This window comes from Belonocnema kinseyi, chromosome 2 (assembly GCF_010883055.1).
Source record: "Belonocnema kinseyi isolate 2016_QV_RU_SX_M_011 chromosome 2, B_treatae_v1, whole genome shotgun sequence".
Taxonomy (NCBI): domain Eukaryota; kingdom Metazoa; phylum Arthropoda; class Insecta; order Hymenoptera; family Cynipidae; genus Belonocnema; species Belonocnema kinseyi.
The window spans coordinates 123,093,261-123,111,089 of record NC_046658.1 but is presented as its reverse complement, the minus strand read 5'-3'; the positions used below and the strand labels follow the sequence as shown (position 1 = coordinate 123,111,089).

At 27.0% G+C, this 17,829-nt stretch overlaps 1 protein-coding gene across 2 annotated transcripts in view; it reads right to left on the bottom strand.

The window, feature by feature from the left end:
- Positions 1-2,251, bottom strand: part of LOC117168044 — a 95,585-nt gene extending 93,334 nt beyond the window's left edge. For both annotated transcript variants that reach the window (XM_033353385.1, XM_033353384.1), the window contains exon 1: positions 2,124-2,251. The gene's annotated coding sequence lies outside the window, so the exon portion shown is untranslated. The remainder of the gene's footprint in view (positions 1-2,123) is intronic.
- Positions 2,252-17,829: the final 15,578 nt, after the last annotated feature.

The following is a 17,829-nucleotide window of genomic DNA, read 5'->3' as shown; positions in this document are numbered from 1 at the left end:
ACTGAATTACTATTGTTGAAAATTGTTTCAAGTTTAAAGCGTATATTGATTGTGTAAAAAAGATTTGAAAATCAATCCAACTGATGTGCCCTATATTTCTAAACTGATCATGCTATTATTTCGATTATTTCGTGTCGGATAATACTTATTTTATCTTAAAAATTGGATGCAATTTTTTGTAAAATTTCTTCGAGATTCCATGCGACTTTTTTGTAATTTTATGTATAATTTTACTTTTGTAACAATAAAAAAAATTAGGTCAATCACTCAAAATACATCATTTGACCTACTTTATTTATTTATATCTAAACATCGATTTTTAGTTGGTACAGACGCAAATAAAAAGTTTTTGTCGTCCCAACAAATTCATCTTTCTTTCAACAGATCTTTTGTTGATATAACAAAAAATGTCTTGATTTAACAAAATCGAAGTTTTAGTATAACAAAATGTTGAAAGAACCAGATTGTTAATATGGCAATAAAAAACATTGTTTTTACATAGCAACCATTTAGTTTTTCAAACCAAATTTGTTTCTCAATGTTTATGAAATAAATAATAAAAAGAAATTAATTTTTATTTGAGAGTCCAATAATCCCGGAAACCTGTATTTGACCTGGTGGTACATAAACAGTAGAACAATCTGCTCAGGTTAGTCCTATTTTAAAGGACTTGTGAGGAAGCCAGTGGAACAGTTCAGTGTCACGCCAGGCACTTAAAAGCGGCAGCGAGTTATTTGAGATATGCTAACGCTTTTAGTTTCTGAGTCACAGCTCCCAGCCAACTTGCCATAATATCTAAGCAAATTTTTTCTTTTCGAAATTTCACACAATAAATTATAGTATCAAAAAAATAATTAACTGGAAAATAGCTTTACGAACAGTTAATCAAAACTTATTTAATCAGATATAGGTCCAATTTTTAATTCAAGAATGACTTAGATACGGAATCAAGACATGTCCATAACAGAATATTTGTCTTCTAAATTTTTTGTAATAAATCAAATTTTTAAAATAATTATCCTCAAGAGATAAATAACTATTTTTGGTTCTTTTTCGTTTAAGTTAATTTGTAGAGAAAAATCGTATTTTTATTTATTCTGATAAAAGAAGATTCTAAAATAATCTGGGTGAGATTTTATTGTTAATGGGGAGGAACAATTTAAATGACTCGCTACGCCAGTGCTTTTCGTTGCGTAACAAGTTAACGAACGCGATGCAATTGGGGCCAGAGACCACCAAATTTAGCTGCCAGACACTGTTTTAAATCACCAATATCAGTTACAAAATATAATTATCCGTATCTCGTTTTCGTCCTCCGGAGACATTGTCCACTCGAATTTATTTTCGTACACGTCATTTAAGCAATAGTGAACCCAAAATCTCGATTTACACTCAATTTTGTGAAAAGGTTTGAAGTCTTAACAATAATTCAACTTCAAAATTCAGTTTTGGTAAATTTCAAGTATTATCTGGGAGTTAGTTATATTAAGCTTCTACAATTCTTTGATTCTCAATAATTACGCAATTAATAAGATTGTACTTAAAATAAATAAAAAAAGAATCAATAATATTATTTTCCACTTTAACTGCATAAACACCGATTTCACAAATAATCATTAAAACAATAAGAACTGAATTTGAATGAGGGATAAAAATGTCACTTAGTAATCCGTAATTATTAGAGTCCATGAATCTTCAAATCATGTTTTCTCGACACTTTATACACTCAAACACACATTTTTCATTTTCTGTAATGAATTATTTTATTTTGACTTTGTTATTATTATGAATTGTATTAATGAGGAATAAGAATGAAAAGTAGGCACTGCAAGTTGACTGTTGTGTGTATGGTTAGGCTATCGAGAAGCAATATCGCATATATCATCCCGAGGTAGGACATCGATCAATGGCGATTGATTAGCACACATCCGTTTGGGGCTTATAATAATAATAATCGACGTCACTTAATTTGCAATAGTTTTTTCGTGTCAAGGGTCAGTCAGCATGCATGGCTAATGAAGCCAAAATGAATTTTTGCGCAATGTTCAATGTCACGTGTACACATCAATCACTGAGAGGTGCAGATGCAGGTATATAAAGAGGATTGGCTTATTAGCCCGTACCTAAGCTCAGTTATTGTCCCAAGTATTCCTCAAGATGCGCTGCCTTCAAAAGTACCACAGCGACTGCGATATCCGTTTTCACCCGACTTCGCTGGCTCGCTCCCTCGCTTCACAAACGCGTCCCACTACCCTCGAGATTGAGAGAACGAAAAAATAGTAAAAGAGAGACAGAGAGGGAAAGAGGAAGAAGAAGAAGATCATGAAGAAGAAGAATCTGAGAGTCAAGACGTCAGTGAAAAAGAAAGAGGGGACAAGAGAATGAGAGAATAAGAAAATGAGAGAATAAGAGAATCAGAGCGTGATCGAATTCTAAAGAAAGATGAATTAAAGCTTCCCTGAATGGAGAAAAAATTTCAAAATAGGCGACACGCAGTGGGGCAAAATGACGAAAATATTAAAGTTAACTAAATTCTAAAGAGATCACTCGAGGCCGATTAAAAAAAAATATATTTTTTACGTTATTTCTACACAAAGTTGACAAAAATTGTAAAATTTAAGATATTGTTACTATAATAACACGCAATTAATTCAAAATGATTGATATTAGTGTTCAATCAATAAATAAACGTTCGTGAAACATAAGTTAATAGTTTATTATAAATTAGTAAATCTTCATGAACAATTGTATTGTTATAAACAATGATAGGTGATTTTTGAGTGATTTTGAATATTTCTCAAGCGATTTTCGTTTTTAATCCAATTTAATGTAACATAAAAACACATGAAGACAAAACGGAATATATGTCTTATAGTTATAAACAAATTTTATAAACAAATCCGCAGTTTGTATAGTTTTTAAGAGTTTTAGTGAATTTTTTTAACGTACTTTGTTAGTCTTTCTAGTAATACTTTTCTAAACAATATTGTCATTTAATGACAAATGTCATTGTTATAAGCAAATTTTACTTAAAAAATTCACAGTTTGGGAGATTTTTAAGAGTAACAAACAAAAACTTGAATCACAAATTGTTTATCTTATCTGATCCAGTCATAGCTAGAAAAAAGAAATTTCGCATACAAAATTAGGATAGAAAGTAGACCCAGAAGCTCAGGAGTTATTAGTTAAAGAAAACTAGGATCCTTTTGATATTTATTATATGATCGCACCAAACTGTATTAATGTAATATTGATAAGCCCAATAAAGCACGCTTACCAAAAAAAGTAACTGAAGCACTAAAAAATTGCTCATACTGCGCAATTTGTTTATAAAATTCGTTTATAACAATCACATTTGTCATGCAAGGACAATATAATTGAGAAAAATATCATTAGTAAGACTAAAGAAGTACGATTAAAAAAAAGTAGCTAAAACTCTTAAAAATTACTTAAAATGTGCATTTGTTTATAAAATTTGTTTATAATAATCACAAAATTATTATGAAATGGCAATATAGTTTATGGAAACATCACTGTCACATCAAATAAAGCATATTAAAAAAAGTACCTCAAACACTCAAAAATTGCTCAAACTGAGCATTTGTTTATAAAATTTGCTTATAATATTAACATTTGTCATTAAATTACAATATAGTTTCCAAAGTATCACTTGTAAAGAAAAACAAAGTACGTTAAAAAAATTAACTGAAACACTTAAAAATTGCTCAAAATGTGCATTTGTTTATATAATTTGTTTATAACAATCATAAAATTGTTATGAAATGACAATATAGTTTATTGGAACATCACTCCCAAGTCAAACAAAGCACTTTAAAAAAAGTACTTCAAACACTCAAAAATTGCTCAAACTGCGCATTTGTTTATATCAATAAGAAATGTATTTTGTTTTGTCTTCATATGTATTTATGTCAGATTCTATCTGATTTAATTCGATACTATTCGACCCTATTCTATCCCACCCTATCCAACCTAATTCGATTCTAGATGATCTAATCAGACCCTATGCTATTAGATTCTTTCATATTTTATTTGATCCTATTCGATACTATAAATGACTCTATACTATCCGATTCTATCTGACACTATTCGATACAGTCCGGTTCTTTCTGATCTTATACAATAAATGAAGTAGTTAAATGTGCAGTTAAAAAATAGATATTCAGGGAAAGAAATTAATTTTCAATAGAATCAGGAATCTTAACCTTGAAGTAAAATTTAAATTAAAAAAATAAATGTTTAACCAAATGACAATGCAATCTCAGCCAAGAAAAATTTGAATTCTAAATAGGAAAATCGTAGAAATCAATCAAAAACGACAAACTTTCAACAAAATAAAAGAATCTTGAACCAAAAAGACCGGCTTTCAACCGAATATCTAACTATTCAACCAAAAAAGATTCTTTATAAAAAGAAAGAAAAAGCGTTAATTATGTTCAACTGAATAATTGAATCCATAACTAGCTAGTCGCATTCTTTTACGCAAAAAGGTGAATGTTCAACAAAAAGGGTTGAACTTTTAAGAAATTTTTTTTTTAATTGTTAAATTGTTTAAAAAGTAAATTAATTTTTCACCAAGTAGTTTAATTTTGAATTAAAAGTATTATTTTTAGTTGGAAAAAATAATTTTTTGCAAAAAAAGGCGAATTTTCAACAACAAAAAATACATGAGAAAATAATCATTTTTATCCAAACAGTTGCATTTTCAACTAAAAAATGTATATTTTGAACTAAGAATGAAATACAGTTTCAGATTAAAAAATTAATTATTCAAAATGTAGTCGAATTTTTTATCAAGGAGATGAATCTTCAATTAAAATGTATAATCTACAACTGGAATAGTTAAATTTACAGTTAAAAAATAAATTTTCGATAAAAGACAAGGATTTTTCAACAGAATGGTTAAATTTCAACCCAAATTGAATAGGTATTTGAATTTTCAAGCAATAAGATTAATTTTCTAATAATAACGACAAATTTTTTACAAAATAAATTAATTTTCATATTTCTAGTTGGATTATCAACTAAAAAAGATAAATTTACAATAAAAATATATCAGTAGAATTTAAAAAAAAATCAACAAAATAGTTAAAAGAATTTTTAATGTAGTAGTTGAATTTTCTGCTAATAAAATATAAGTTCAATACAAAAGGTGAATTTTTAACCACAAGATGAGTTTTTAACAAAATTGTTGAATATCCTACAAAGTACATTAATTTTCAACAAAGAAGATTGTCTTTCTATTGAAAATTACGCATTTTCAACTTTTCAATTGTCAACAGTTGAACATTCAAGAGATAAAAATGAATTTTCTATTAAAAACATTTGTTAAAAATGTTATAATACGACTTTGCATAAAAATCGAATAAACAAATATTTCAGGCAAAAAAAAATTGTACTCAAATGTTAATTTTTTAAAGAACAGTCAGTTCAAACCAATTTTGATCGCGGATAACACTCGGATGGGTGATCATCTGCGATGTAAGACCGGGTTGTGTATTCGCTGCGTTTTAATAATTTTGAGCGGGAAGTTTGACGCCGAGGATGATTGTGCCCAAGTGAAAAAGTTACATATAGTTTATATATAGTGGACAAGACAATGATATTTTAAATTCATTTTATAAATTTGTATCCATAAAACAAATGAAAAATATCAGTGTTTTGTTCACTAAAAATAAGTTATATATAAATTTTTCACCTGGATGTGAATTCGACGGATAGGGTCAAATATTTATATTCAAAATTGACTGTCGAAAAACCGGGTCAGCTCGAGAGGTGGTTTTTTGCAATTTTCCTCTACCCTGGAAAAATGTCAAGGCAAATTCGAGTTATAATTTGTAACTTTTTAATTTTATCGTCTTTTTCAACTAAAATAATCCAATTTAAGACTTAAACAAAACAAAATAGAATTTTCGTCCAATTAGTTTCAAACTCGCAAAATTTTGCACTTCTCTTGTTAAGTAAACATTAAACCGAAGTAACATAATATGCATCTACTGATGCAATAAAGACTATTGTCACATCTTCAAGGAAACCTTTTGACAAAATAGTAATTTATGTGCAATACACCTACGATTTCTTACTCTTATATATTTCTCGTTATATGTCAAAGTCAACATAAATTTTAGCCAAATTATAAGCAGCATGCTCTTGAGAATAATATTTTTTTAAAGAAAAAATTGGTGAATTTAAATAGGAAAAATAAAAATGCATTACATATTCAGATTCTTACAAAATTGTAAGTTATTTACGGAAAATTCATTAGTTTACAAAATAAGCTGTAAAATTTGTATACTGTTGTTCATTAATAATCTTGTCATTTTTTAAATTAATAAAAAATTAAATTCTGTACTTACTCTAATTTTATTCATTTATAAATATATTCTGAGCTTAACAATTCCTTAAAAATGATGAATTAATTATATAAATAAAACATACTAAATACTCTCTTTCAACCATTTTTTTAAAGAATTCCTCTTTTTCCCCCTTTTCTAGTTTTTTTTTCTTCACTCTAATGAAAACTGAATCAATAAAATCTTATAAGAAAATTCAATTATTTTCGTTGACAATTAATTCTGTTTAATTAATTTTGTTAAAAGTTCTTTTCCTTTCTTGTTGTTTGAAAACTAATTTTTTCCCTTAAAAATTTTTCATTTAGAAATAACTTTTTTTCGTTGAAAATTCAACTAATTGGTTAAAAGATACATTATTTCGTTGCGCATTCATTTTATTGATTGAAGATTTAACATTCAACAAAGTAGTTGAACTATTAACCAATTAATTAAATTTTTAATCAAGAAGAATAGTTTTCTTCCATAAAATCCCAATTAACAAAAAATACAAACATTTGCAACAAATAGTGGAACTTTCATCTAAAAAATATCAATTTCCAAATAAAAATAAAATAGCTAAATTTCCATTTAAAGAGATTAATTTATTAAAAAGAAAAAAATAAGATGAATTTTATGTTGTTCAAAATTCGTATTTTTTTGTATATATTTTGTTGTTAATTTGGCTTTTATCGTAGAAAACTAATCTTCTTGATTAAGAATCCCACTTCTTGGTTGATAGTTAAACTACTTTAGTAAAAAAAAATCAAACACTTGGTTGAAAATTAACATTATTTTGAAATTAATTTTTGTAACTGTCAATGTAACTATTTAGTAGGTTGAAGACCTATCTCCTATTTTATTGAAAATTAGTTTTCAATTTGGTTAAAATTAATTTTTTGAACTGAAAATTTCCCTATTCCATTTTTGGCTGAAAATTGATCTTCTAAGTTAAAAATTTAACTACTTGGTTGAAGACGAACTTTTTTTGACATTTTTTTTATTAGTAATTTTATGTGGCATTTTTATCCGTTTTATATAAAACTCGTCATAAAAATTTAACTGTTTTGTTAAAAATACAACATTTTTTAGTTTAAGCTTGAAGATTTATAGGTAGGTTAAAAAATGAAAGAGTTTTTAATCGTCATGTTCACTTCAGAAAATTCAACCGCTTATTAAATTTTTTATAGGAAATTCATCCCTCCTGCCTGGAAATACGTCTTTTTGGCTGAAAACTCTTCTTTTTTTTCTTTTTTTTTAAATTATTTTTTTTCAAAGAAAACTGTAATATTTCATTTTTGTTTGAGAATTAATTGTTTTTAGTTGAAAATTCTAATTTTTCCAGTGAGAATTGTTGTTGTTGTTGTTAAAAATTTAACGAAACAGGTTAAAGTTGAATAACTTTGTTGAGTAATCATTTTATTGATTAAATATTTTAATAATATTTTGTTGAAGATTTGTTTTTCTTTGTTCTTTGAAAGTTAACTTTTTAAAATTATAATTTAACTATTTCTTTTTTGATCAAAAACTGATAGCTTATAGGTAAAACTTAAACTATTTTGTTGATAGTCGAATCAATTTGTTAAAACTTTATATTTTCGGTTTGAAAATTCAACTGTTCAATAGAAAATTATCATTCTTTGTGCGTAAATTCAATTTCTTTGTTAAACATTCGTCCTGCTTTATTAAAAATTCATGTTTTTGGGGGAAAAAATTGAACTCTTTTTGAAAATTCAATATATTTCTACATGAAATTTTAAGCGTTTCATATTGCATCATTTGGACTGTAAAGGCTGGTGAAATATTTTATTTTTCATGTTTTATTTTAGGCACTTATCAAATGAAACCGAAGAAAAACGTTTGACTTATAAGGGGGGGGGGGGGTCAGAATAGCGATTTCGATCAACCATTAAGTGGTCCTATTGTTTTTAACTGCAAAGCAAACAATTTCAAATTGATAGCTAAAAGAATAAAAAACTAGTGTAAGTTTTGGAAAATTTTTTGGCAAATGAATAAAATATTCTTCTACAAAGTTCCAAATAATTTACAGTTACGCATGTTACATAATCAACTTGTACGTTCATTAGTATCTTTTGACAGCTTCCTATTTGTTATTATCATATGAATATATGAACTGGATAATAGTGGCTCATATCAATAATTATCAGAACTCACTTCCCCTCGCAATGTTAGTTCTTCCAAAAATCGGTCTTGGGTGGACACGTGAATTTGAAAAAATGTGCAATTTACAATAAATATAGTTAGTACGCTAAATCTATTTAAATATTTATTTAGGTAGTTGCTCAATATTAAACATAAAAATATAACCAGGGAATTGGAAATATGAAAATAAAAATTGTGACATTTTGATATTTCCGACTAAAAATGCAACAACTAATTCTTTTGTAAGTACAATTTAAAAAATTATTCTTTCCAGTTTTTTTTTTATAAAAACGAACTTTTTATATTTGTTGATAACTGCAGATTTTTTATAACAATACAATTGTTTTAGCTTGAGTTTAATAATTTCGCCTACATCTGAGACGTCAATTCATGGAATATTTCATAACAAAACTACGAAGGACTTATTTGCAAACTTTCGAAAATGGGTTTTTCGTCTTGATGAAACAAATATAGACCTTAAAACACTAAATACAAAAACTAATAGAAATGCAATCTATTGCGGAGCGTAAAAAAACTTGTACGAAAAATGTTAAGAAAAATAAGTCCTTCGGTCAAAAAATAGTAAAATCGTGCACAATTTTTACTGGCGCAACTTATTTTGGATGGATTGAATAAGTCCATGGACCCGTGTATGGATTTTTTTGAATACGCTTGTGGATTTTGGTCTTTAAATCATCCTGTTGAAATTGGCAAAAAAACCATGAAAACTTCTACTTTATAAGATAATTCACAGTCACTATTTTTGCGTTGTCAACGTTAGTAGTACCTATACCTAGGAGAGTGTGGCCACGCTTTTGTTCCAAACTAAACGACAGTAAACCAGCCACTGGTCATTTTTCGAGAGGCGATAATGGTTTGTGTCTAATGCCTAATCAAATAACTAGAAGGCACCTATATTACCAGCTGATAATATAGGAGAGATCTGTTTTACCGACCAAAGGTAAGTTAGATCTTTTCATTGGCTTCAGTCGGCAAAATAGAGATCTGGATTACCTGAGGTTGTCAATTTAAAAATCGGGAATAGATCCTAAAAAATTCTAGAACTTGGATTTTCCACTAACTCAATGCGCAATATACATGCGACCCTTAGGTCTTTGTCGTTGATGTAGAAGCCTACATCAGTGACTGTAGCAAGAATCTCTCTCAGATTCCTCCTTTACCGACTGAAGTTCGTCTAGATTCAACTTCACCGACTGAAGGTAAACTGGATTTCTACTTATTGGCTAAATTAAATAAACATCTTCACCTCATTGGTTGGTAATGTAGGTTCCTATTCGGTATCTGTCTGTCGGTAAATTACCAGTCGCTGGTTTACCGAAGGTTACCTCGAAACAGAACCATGCTCTCCGTTATCTTGTAGGTATACTACTAATATTTGTACAAATATTGTTCTTGATGGAAATAAATATAATTTGGCAGATATTTTAGAGTCAGTTCCCCTAATCGAAGACGATGAATTTCTTAAAACAGAAAAAAGTGGTTCAAGGCATGCATGGATATTGGTATGTCTTTTATGTTATTAAATAACTATTCAACGTATCAAAGAAATTGATTAACGAATTAATTATTCATAAAATTATATAGACACTATAGAAAAAAATGGAATTGAACATTTAATAAAGAAAATTGACCAAATTGGTGGCTGGCCATTAACAAAAAATTATTTGAAAAATAATTCTCTAAATTTCACATGGCAGGATGTTGATAATTATTACAGTAAACTTGGAAATAAACGTGCAATGTTTTCCATTCGAGTATCTAATGATCTTCAAAATACTGATGTTAATGTTCTGCATGTAAGTTTTTTTAAATTGCATTGTAATTCATTTTTTATGTCAGTACATCGGGATTATAATTTTTGAAAGCTCACAACCCCAAATACAGCCTATGATCTTCTTTGGAAAAGAAAAATAAATACTGATATAAAATTTAATGAATTAACCTCTTATGAAAAATGTATTGGATGGATTGCATTAAAATTTGCAAAATCTCAAGGCTTCACCGAAATCAACAGAAGTCAATTGATTGGTGATATTAAAGAGATGACGGCTTTTGAAGATTTACTTAGGCAGGTACAATTTTTATTGCAAAATTGCTTAAAGGAAACTGATTTACAAAATAAAAATAATTTAATTAAGGCAAACTTTGCAGTAATCGCAATAATCCCAAAATCATTGAACTTTGTTATAATTTAAATGCATTGATAAAAAAATATGTTTAAAGTAACATTTAATGGTAAAATATATTTATTTTGAGCATTATATGATATTAAGTGGATTTTCAATCAATTCAAATTATATAAAGAGCAAGGAAATTGAGTTCACTATTACTAGGACACTTAACTTGATCATATTATTCTTTCTATTTTATATATTTTGTTATTGTAGTTTATACTGTTATTATTAAAACTTTTAACTAAAGCATTTGTAAAATATATGAAATTTGAAGAACTACAAAGTTTACTTTATGAGGACGCAATTCAGTGATTTTAAAATAAAAAAATGCGTTGTTTATAATCAAAATAGATTGAAATATGAAAATATCTAAAATTAAAACCTCTGTTTTCGTGCTGAACTCAAAATAATTAAAATTTGAAAGGGTTTGAGTATAAAAAAGATTAAATGTCATAATTTTTTGCAATTATATTTTTTCAGTTTTAAGGTAAGTTGGATTAGTTTAAATTTTGAATTTTCGTAGTACACATTTTTTCATTTTCAATGGTTTCGATTTAAAGTTATCTTATTTTGAAAGTTTCATAAAAAATAATTCCATTTTAAAAGTTCAAAACTGAACTTGTTTCCATTTTTAATTCTGAAAATAACGATAAATTTATTCTTTGGTCTTAGAAAAACTTATTTCATCGATTTTGATCTTAAATTATAACTTTTGTATCTAATAACAATAAAAAATTCTACAATTATACAAGTTTTGAATTTAAAACATTCAATTTGGTTTTCAATATAAAATTGCCAATTCATAAAAAGTATAATTTGAAATTGTTAAATTTTTTACAATACGATTCTCATTCTTTTAAATTTTGAATAATCCAATTCTCAAAAAGTATAATTTGAAATTGTTTAATCTGTTAGGTTTTGAAATGTTCTTCTTTTCGTAATTTTAATCTCAAATCATTAAATTTCCAGATTCTTTAATTGGAAATGAAACATCTTAATTTTTAAAGCTTGAATTAGTAACTACGCGATTTCGACTCTTTTATAATGACTTGTCTAGTTTTTAAAATTTTATTACAAAATTTTTCAATTTTGAGATGTTCTGTTTTAATGTTTTTTATCTTGAATTTTTTGCATCTAATAGCAATTGAAAATTCTAAAATATCAGAATCTTTATATTTTAAACATTCATCTCAGGTTTCAGATTAAAATTATACAATTTTAATCGCGTCGATTTGAAAATTATTTCAATTTAAATGTTTTAAATTTTAATACATTAAATTTTAAACGCTTTTGATTAAAATGATACAATTTAAATTCCTTTGAATTTTAAATGATACAATTTTAAAAATTGTGATGTGAAATTGTTCAAATTTCAACGTTTTTAAATTAAGTTTTTCAGAAGTTTCAAATCTAAAATCTTTTTATTTCCAGACTCTACAATTCGAAATTACACTAATTAATTTTGAACGCTTCAAATTAGATATGATACCATTTCAACTCTCTTCCAATGATTTGTTCCAGTTTTTATAAATTTACTATGAAATTTTTCAATTTTGAGAGCTTCTGATTTATAGTTTTGCAAGTTGAAATTTTGTTGATTAATAACAGGTAAAAAATCTAAAATTTCGGGAACTTAGCATTTTGAGCATTAAATTTAGTTTTTAATTTGAAATTTGAAACGCTTATAATTGAAAATTATTTAAATGGTGAATTATTCTATTTTGAACGTTTTTATTAAAACTAATACATTTTTAATTCTGTAAAATTTTAAATGATCCGATTTTTAAACTTCGAATGTGAAAATATTTATTTCCTAACGTTTTTAAATTGACCTATTTTCAAAATTTTGATCTGAAATCATTCAGTTTCCAGATTTTTCAATTGAAAATAAAAGTGTTCAATTTTGAACTCTTTGTATCAGATAGGATACAATTTTTAGAACTTCTGATTAACTATTTCTCAACTTAAAATACTTTCAATTTCCAGTTAATAAATTTCAAACGATTTTATTTAGAAATGATGCATTACTTGATTAACGTTAACTTTTTTGAATTAAATGTTTTATTTTAAAACCGCTCAATATATATTTATTTATTCCAAACGTTTACTTTCATTTAAAATTATTAATCATTTATCATCGTTTCAAACATTTTCAACACTTAATATTTAAGAAGTTCGAAAAAAATTTATTTTGAAATTGTTTACATATTTAAAGCTTAGAAATAATAATATAAGGATTATATTTTTTGAATATCATAATTGTAGGATTAAATTTGTTGATTGATCTCCAGATTATAAATGCTGCATCCACAAACGAGGCAAAACGTAGACACATGACTATTTGTGAATTACAGACGCTACATGAACTCAAAAAAAGATATAATTTCAAATCAAATGTAAACTAACATTATTTACTCAAAGTTCGGTATAATAAAATTTTTGTACCTATACTGAGAGTTTTACGTCCAATTTCAGATTCATTGGCTGCAAGTATTTCAAGATCTACTCAATGAAGTTAACATTAAAATTGATGCTTCAGAAATGATAATTGTCTATGATCCAGATTTTATCCAAGAATTGGATAATTTACTTCGAAGAATGGACGAAAAAGTTATTGGTAAAGATTTATTTATTTATTTATAGATAAACATTTATTTTTAGGTCTGCTAGCCTTGAAAAATTTCATTGTTTACGCCTTCATATAATAGCTTTTTTGCAGTCAATTGTATCAACTGACATTTTATTATCGCTATGCTTCCGTATGTCAATAAGGAGATTCAAAATCAACGTTTTGAGTTTATTAATGAGGAAATAATTTATGAACTGGAGGCTTCTAATCATAAAATTTCTGTTCCATCTAAAATAAAAAATTACAATTCTGAAGAAAAAGATAGGTATATAAATGATTTTTCAATTCATAATTATGAACAAATTAATACAAAATGATGGAAATTTTTAGATGGAAGATTTGCATATTTCAGATGCCTCTTAAACATGGCATTAGTAAACAATTTGTCTTCAAGTATGTCCCTTCCATTAGTTATTCTATTAGTTATTATTATTAATAATAATTTGAATTTAATTGAAACTAATATTTTCAAAACAAATATATGTAAGGTTTTTTTATTTTTTGTTTTGTTAATAAATTTATCATTTCTTTTTATTACAGCATAAGATACTTAAAATAAAGAAAAAGCCTATTACCTTTTTGACTTTTGACATTAGTATGAGTAAAAACAAGTAAATTTTTATTAATAATTGCAATAAAATGCATAAGTTCCATGAATTTGTAAAAATCCTTTCAAATATTCCAAATTTCCTGAATTTTTTTAATATGCAGAATTCCTAAATTTGTTAGAATTCTCTAAATTTTTTTAATTACTTAAATGTTTCGGAATCTTTGAAATTCTCTGAATGCCCAGAGTTCTTGGAATATTCTGAATTTTCGAAGTTTCTTGAATTCCCTAAATTCTCTGAAAACCTTTAATTATTTGAATTAAATTAATTCCTTGAATTTTCTTAATGCTCTAAAATTCTTTAAATTCTCTTAATTCCTTAAATCTTGCGATTTTCTTGAATTCTTTCGAATTTTTTTGATTATTTTCAAGCTCTTAGATTTCAGAGAATTATGCGAATTAATGAAATTTATAAAATTGAGGGAATTCCGTGATATAATGGACTTTTATGATTTACATTTGAAATTTCATTCATTTGAAAAATTAAAAGTTTAAAACTCTTAACTTTTAATATTTAAAATCATTAAATTCAGAAAAATCTTCACAATTGAAGCATTTTATAGTACAAACTTTTAAAATTGAAGAATTTTCAATTGCAACCCCTACAAATTGAACTGTTTCAATAAAAAGGTTCAAAATTATAGATAGCTTTGAGATGTTATTCTTGAAAATTAAATAATTTGTAATTCTATGTTTTCCAGATAAAAATGTTTCAATTGTATCTTCTTAAAATTCCAAAACATTAAATTTTAGATCTTTAAAATTGAAGAGTTTTTAAATTTGTGAATTTACAATTAAAAACGTCTGTAATTTTTATGATTAACATTTCAAATTTATTCAATTTGACAGATTAAAAATTGAAAACTTGACATTTAATTTCCAGAATTTCAAAATTTTAGGATTTTTACTTATACCTCGTTAAAACTAAAGAGTTTTTAAAGGTAAACCTTCAAAATTTTATAATTTTCAATTTTGAATTAAAATTTTGTAAGTTGTAAGAATTGAAAACTTGACTTTTGGTTTGCAACTTATCTTTTAGGACTTTTTAGTTACATCTAAAATTGAAGAGTTTTTAATTGCAAATCTTCAAAATCGAAGAGTTTTTCATTTTGAAAATTTACAATTAAAAATTATACAAATTTTACAATGTTATATCATACAATGTTTAGTTTGGAAATATAAATTAAAAATAAGTTTAGTTTTTAGTTTTACAATTAACAAATCTGCAATTTTGATGGCTTAAATGACTTACTTAGACAAATTTCTATAATTGAGAAGATTTAGAGTTAAAAATTTGACTTTTGATCTTCAAAATCATAAGAATTTAAATTTTATTGATATTTCTACATTAATAAAGAGTCTTCTGATTAAAAAATGCCAAAGAAATGTTCCACAAAATAAAGAATAAAATGAAGGATCAGATTTTAGATACTGAATGGCTGAATAACAATACAGTTAGTCTAACTGTTTAATAACTAGATCACATCTCATCAGATATTGGCCAACCATTTTGGTATTCAAATTCAACAGTGGTTAAAAATTACTATAAAGATGTACGTAAAATTATTTTCAATAACTAAAAATAATAATTAAACTAATTTGTATTTGAAATTTTAATAAATTTATTTCTATTCCTTCTAGCTACAGATTGGGCCTTATCACATTGAGAATGTAATAAGTTTTAACAAATTCAATATGACGAAATCACTTTCAGAATTAATAAAACCACACAATAAAAAAAAGTACTTAATACATTTTCTGATTTTTTAAAAATCTTTCCTTCTCATTAAATATTTGTAATTCTAATTATTTTTTTGAAGGTGATACATTGACCCTTTGACACCTAACGCTTATTATTCAATGGAATCTAATCTGCTGAGTAAGTTATTGGAATAATAAATCAAAATCATTTGCCTGATTTTTCAATAAAATTTGTATAATTTTACATACATTTTAGCTATTTCCGCAGCTAACTTATTGAAACCTCATTTTGGGCTCAGCTTACCAATGTAAGTTTTTGATAACTATCCTTATTTGATATAAATGATTTCTAAATCCTATTATTAAAAATATACTTTTTTACTCTTCTTAAAAATGAGACATCATGTAGAGCAGTACAATACGGAGTTGTAGGATTTATAATTAGCCATGAAATAGCTCACGCTTTTGATGTGACTGGTAAGTATAAAAATAATTTATATTACTGATTGGAAAATACGATGAAATCTCGATTGTTTTAAGCGCCTCGAAAAGTAACGATTCGATAACTTTAAAGCTGGAGGGGTCCCCACCTCTACCGTGCCTGTCAAGTAAGAAAATTTTTTCAAACTGCGCATGTTCCGAAAACTGCAGTCTATTTGAAATCAATCAATATTATCATAATTAATACCTCAAAAACAGCAGTAGCATAGTAGAAAGGCGCAGTACGCGGGTACCCACATGCGGGATTGCGAAATATTATGCACACTAACTTAAAACGGTTCAGACAGCCCAGACTTGCGTATTTGAAAATTTCGCGGTCCGTTAGTGCATTTTCCCATCATGTATATTTGTGTTTTTTTTCAGTATTTTTGTTTACATACGACAAATCAATATAGTAGAATAAAAAAAACGATTCAAATATTTCGCGTAATTGTGAGTTTTATAGCATGACGTCGCGGCAATTCTAGGATAGGTGGTAATGCCAGGAAGGTTAGCATAGTTCTTGAGATGGGACTGCAGAAAACTTTTTGTAGAAAATGTTCTAAACGTAAAAGTAAGTTATGAAGGTCTGGATTTTAATACTTCCAAAGTATATCATACAAGGATAGGTGGGAATCTCTGGAAAGTTAGCACAGTTCTTGACATCGGACTGCATACGCCTTTTTGGAGAAAATAGTCTAAACTTGAAAGTTTAAAGTAAATTATAAATATACGAATAGTAATATTTTTCAAATGTAGAATGTATTTTCCCAGTCATGTTCCATTCTTTTGTCGATTGACGACCTTTCAGTGCCATGAAATACAATCAACTGTCCGAAATTTGAGGTTAGATTACCCGATCTGATACACTAACCTGAAATTTTGGATATTTTATTTCGTAACATTGAAAGGTCCACAATCGATATAAGAATGGAACATGATCGATAAATATATTCTACACTTGACAAATATTATTATTCGTATATTTGTGACTTATGGTACTATTACATTTAGATTATTTTCTCAAAATAATAGTCTGCATTCCCATGAGGTCATGTTAAAGTGCTCAATTCAAACCAACGAGGGCTTCCCACTGTTCGGGCCTCTTTTTTAATTGATTAGCCACTGACGCGAAGGTGAGCGTACAGAGACCGTCGTGGGAGGTTGCCTGAACTGCGCCACTTAAAATAACCGTGTACGAAGGACATAAATCTAGCGAGACTTAAAATAAGCGAAATTTCGCTGTATTAGAATTAAGATACTCAATAAAATGTTAAGGTCTAAAGATAAGTTTTCTTAGTTTTTGATTGAAAAACAAAATTTAAAGCTAACAAATTAGGGACGGCCGAAAAATCCCTAAAAATATAATTCCCGACGCTTTGATCCCTGAAAAAGAAAATATTTAAAATAAAAAATTTCCAAATAATAAGATTCCCAACAGAAAATTGCCGAATCATAAGATATCCGACACTGTGAAATTCTCGATACTAGAAGCCTGCGTTTCGCTTCGTGCGCAATCTTGAGCACGCATAGGGCGCGCTACGTTCTCGCGAGAAAAAAAGGGTTCGAAGTAAATTTTCAGATCTAATGTAAAGTCAATTTTGTTATGGGGCATTATTCCTCAACTGCCCCAACTCAAAAAGTCATGTTTTTCCATTGTCTCTAAATTCTGGGAATATGTTCGCCTACCCAACAGTAGTTAATCCA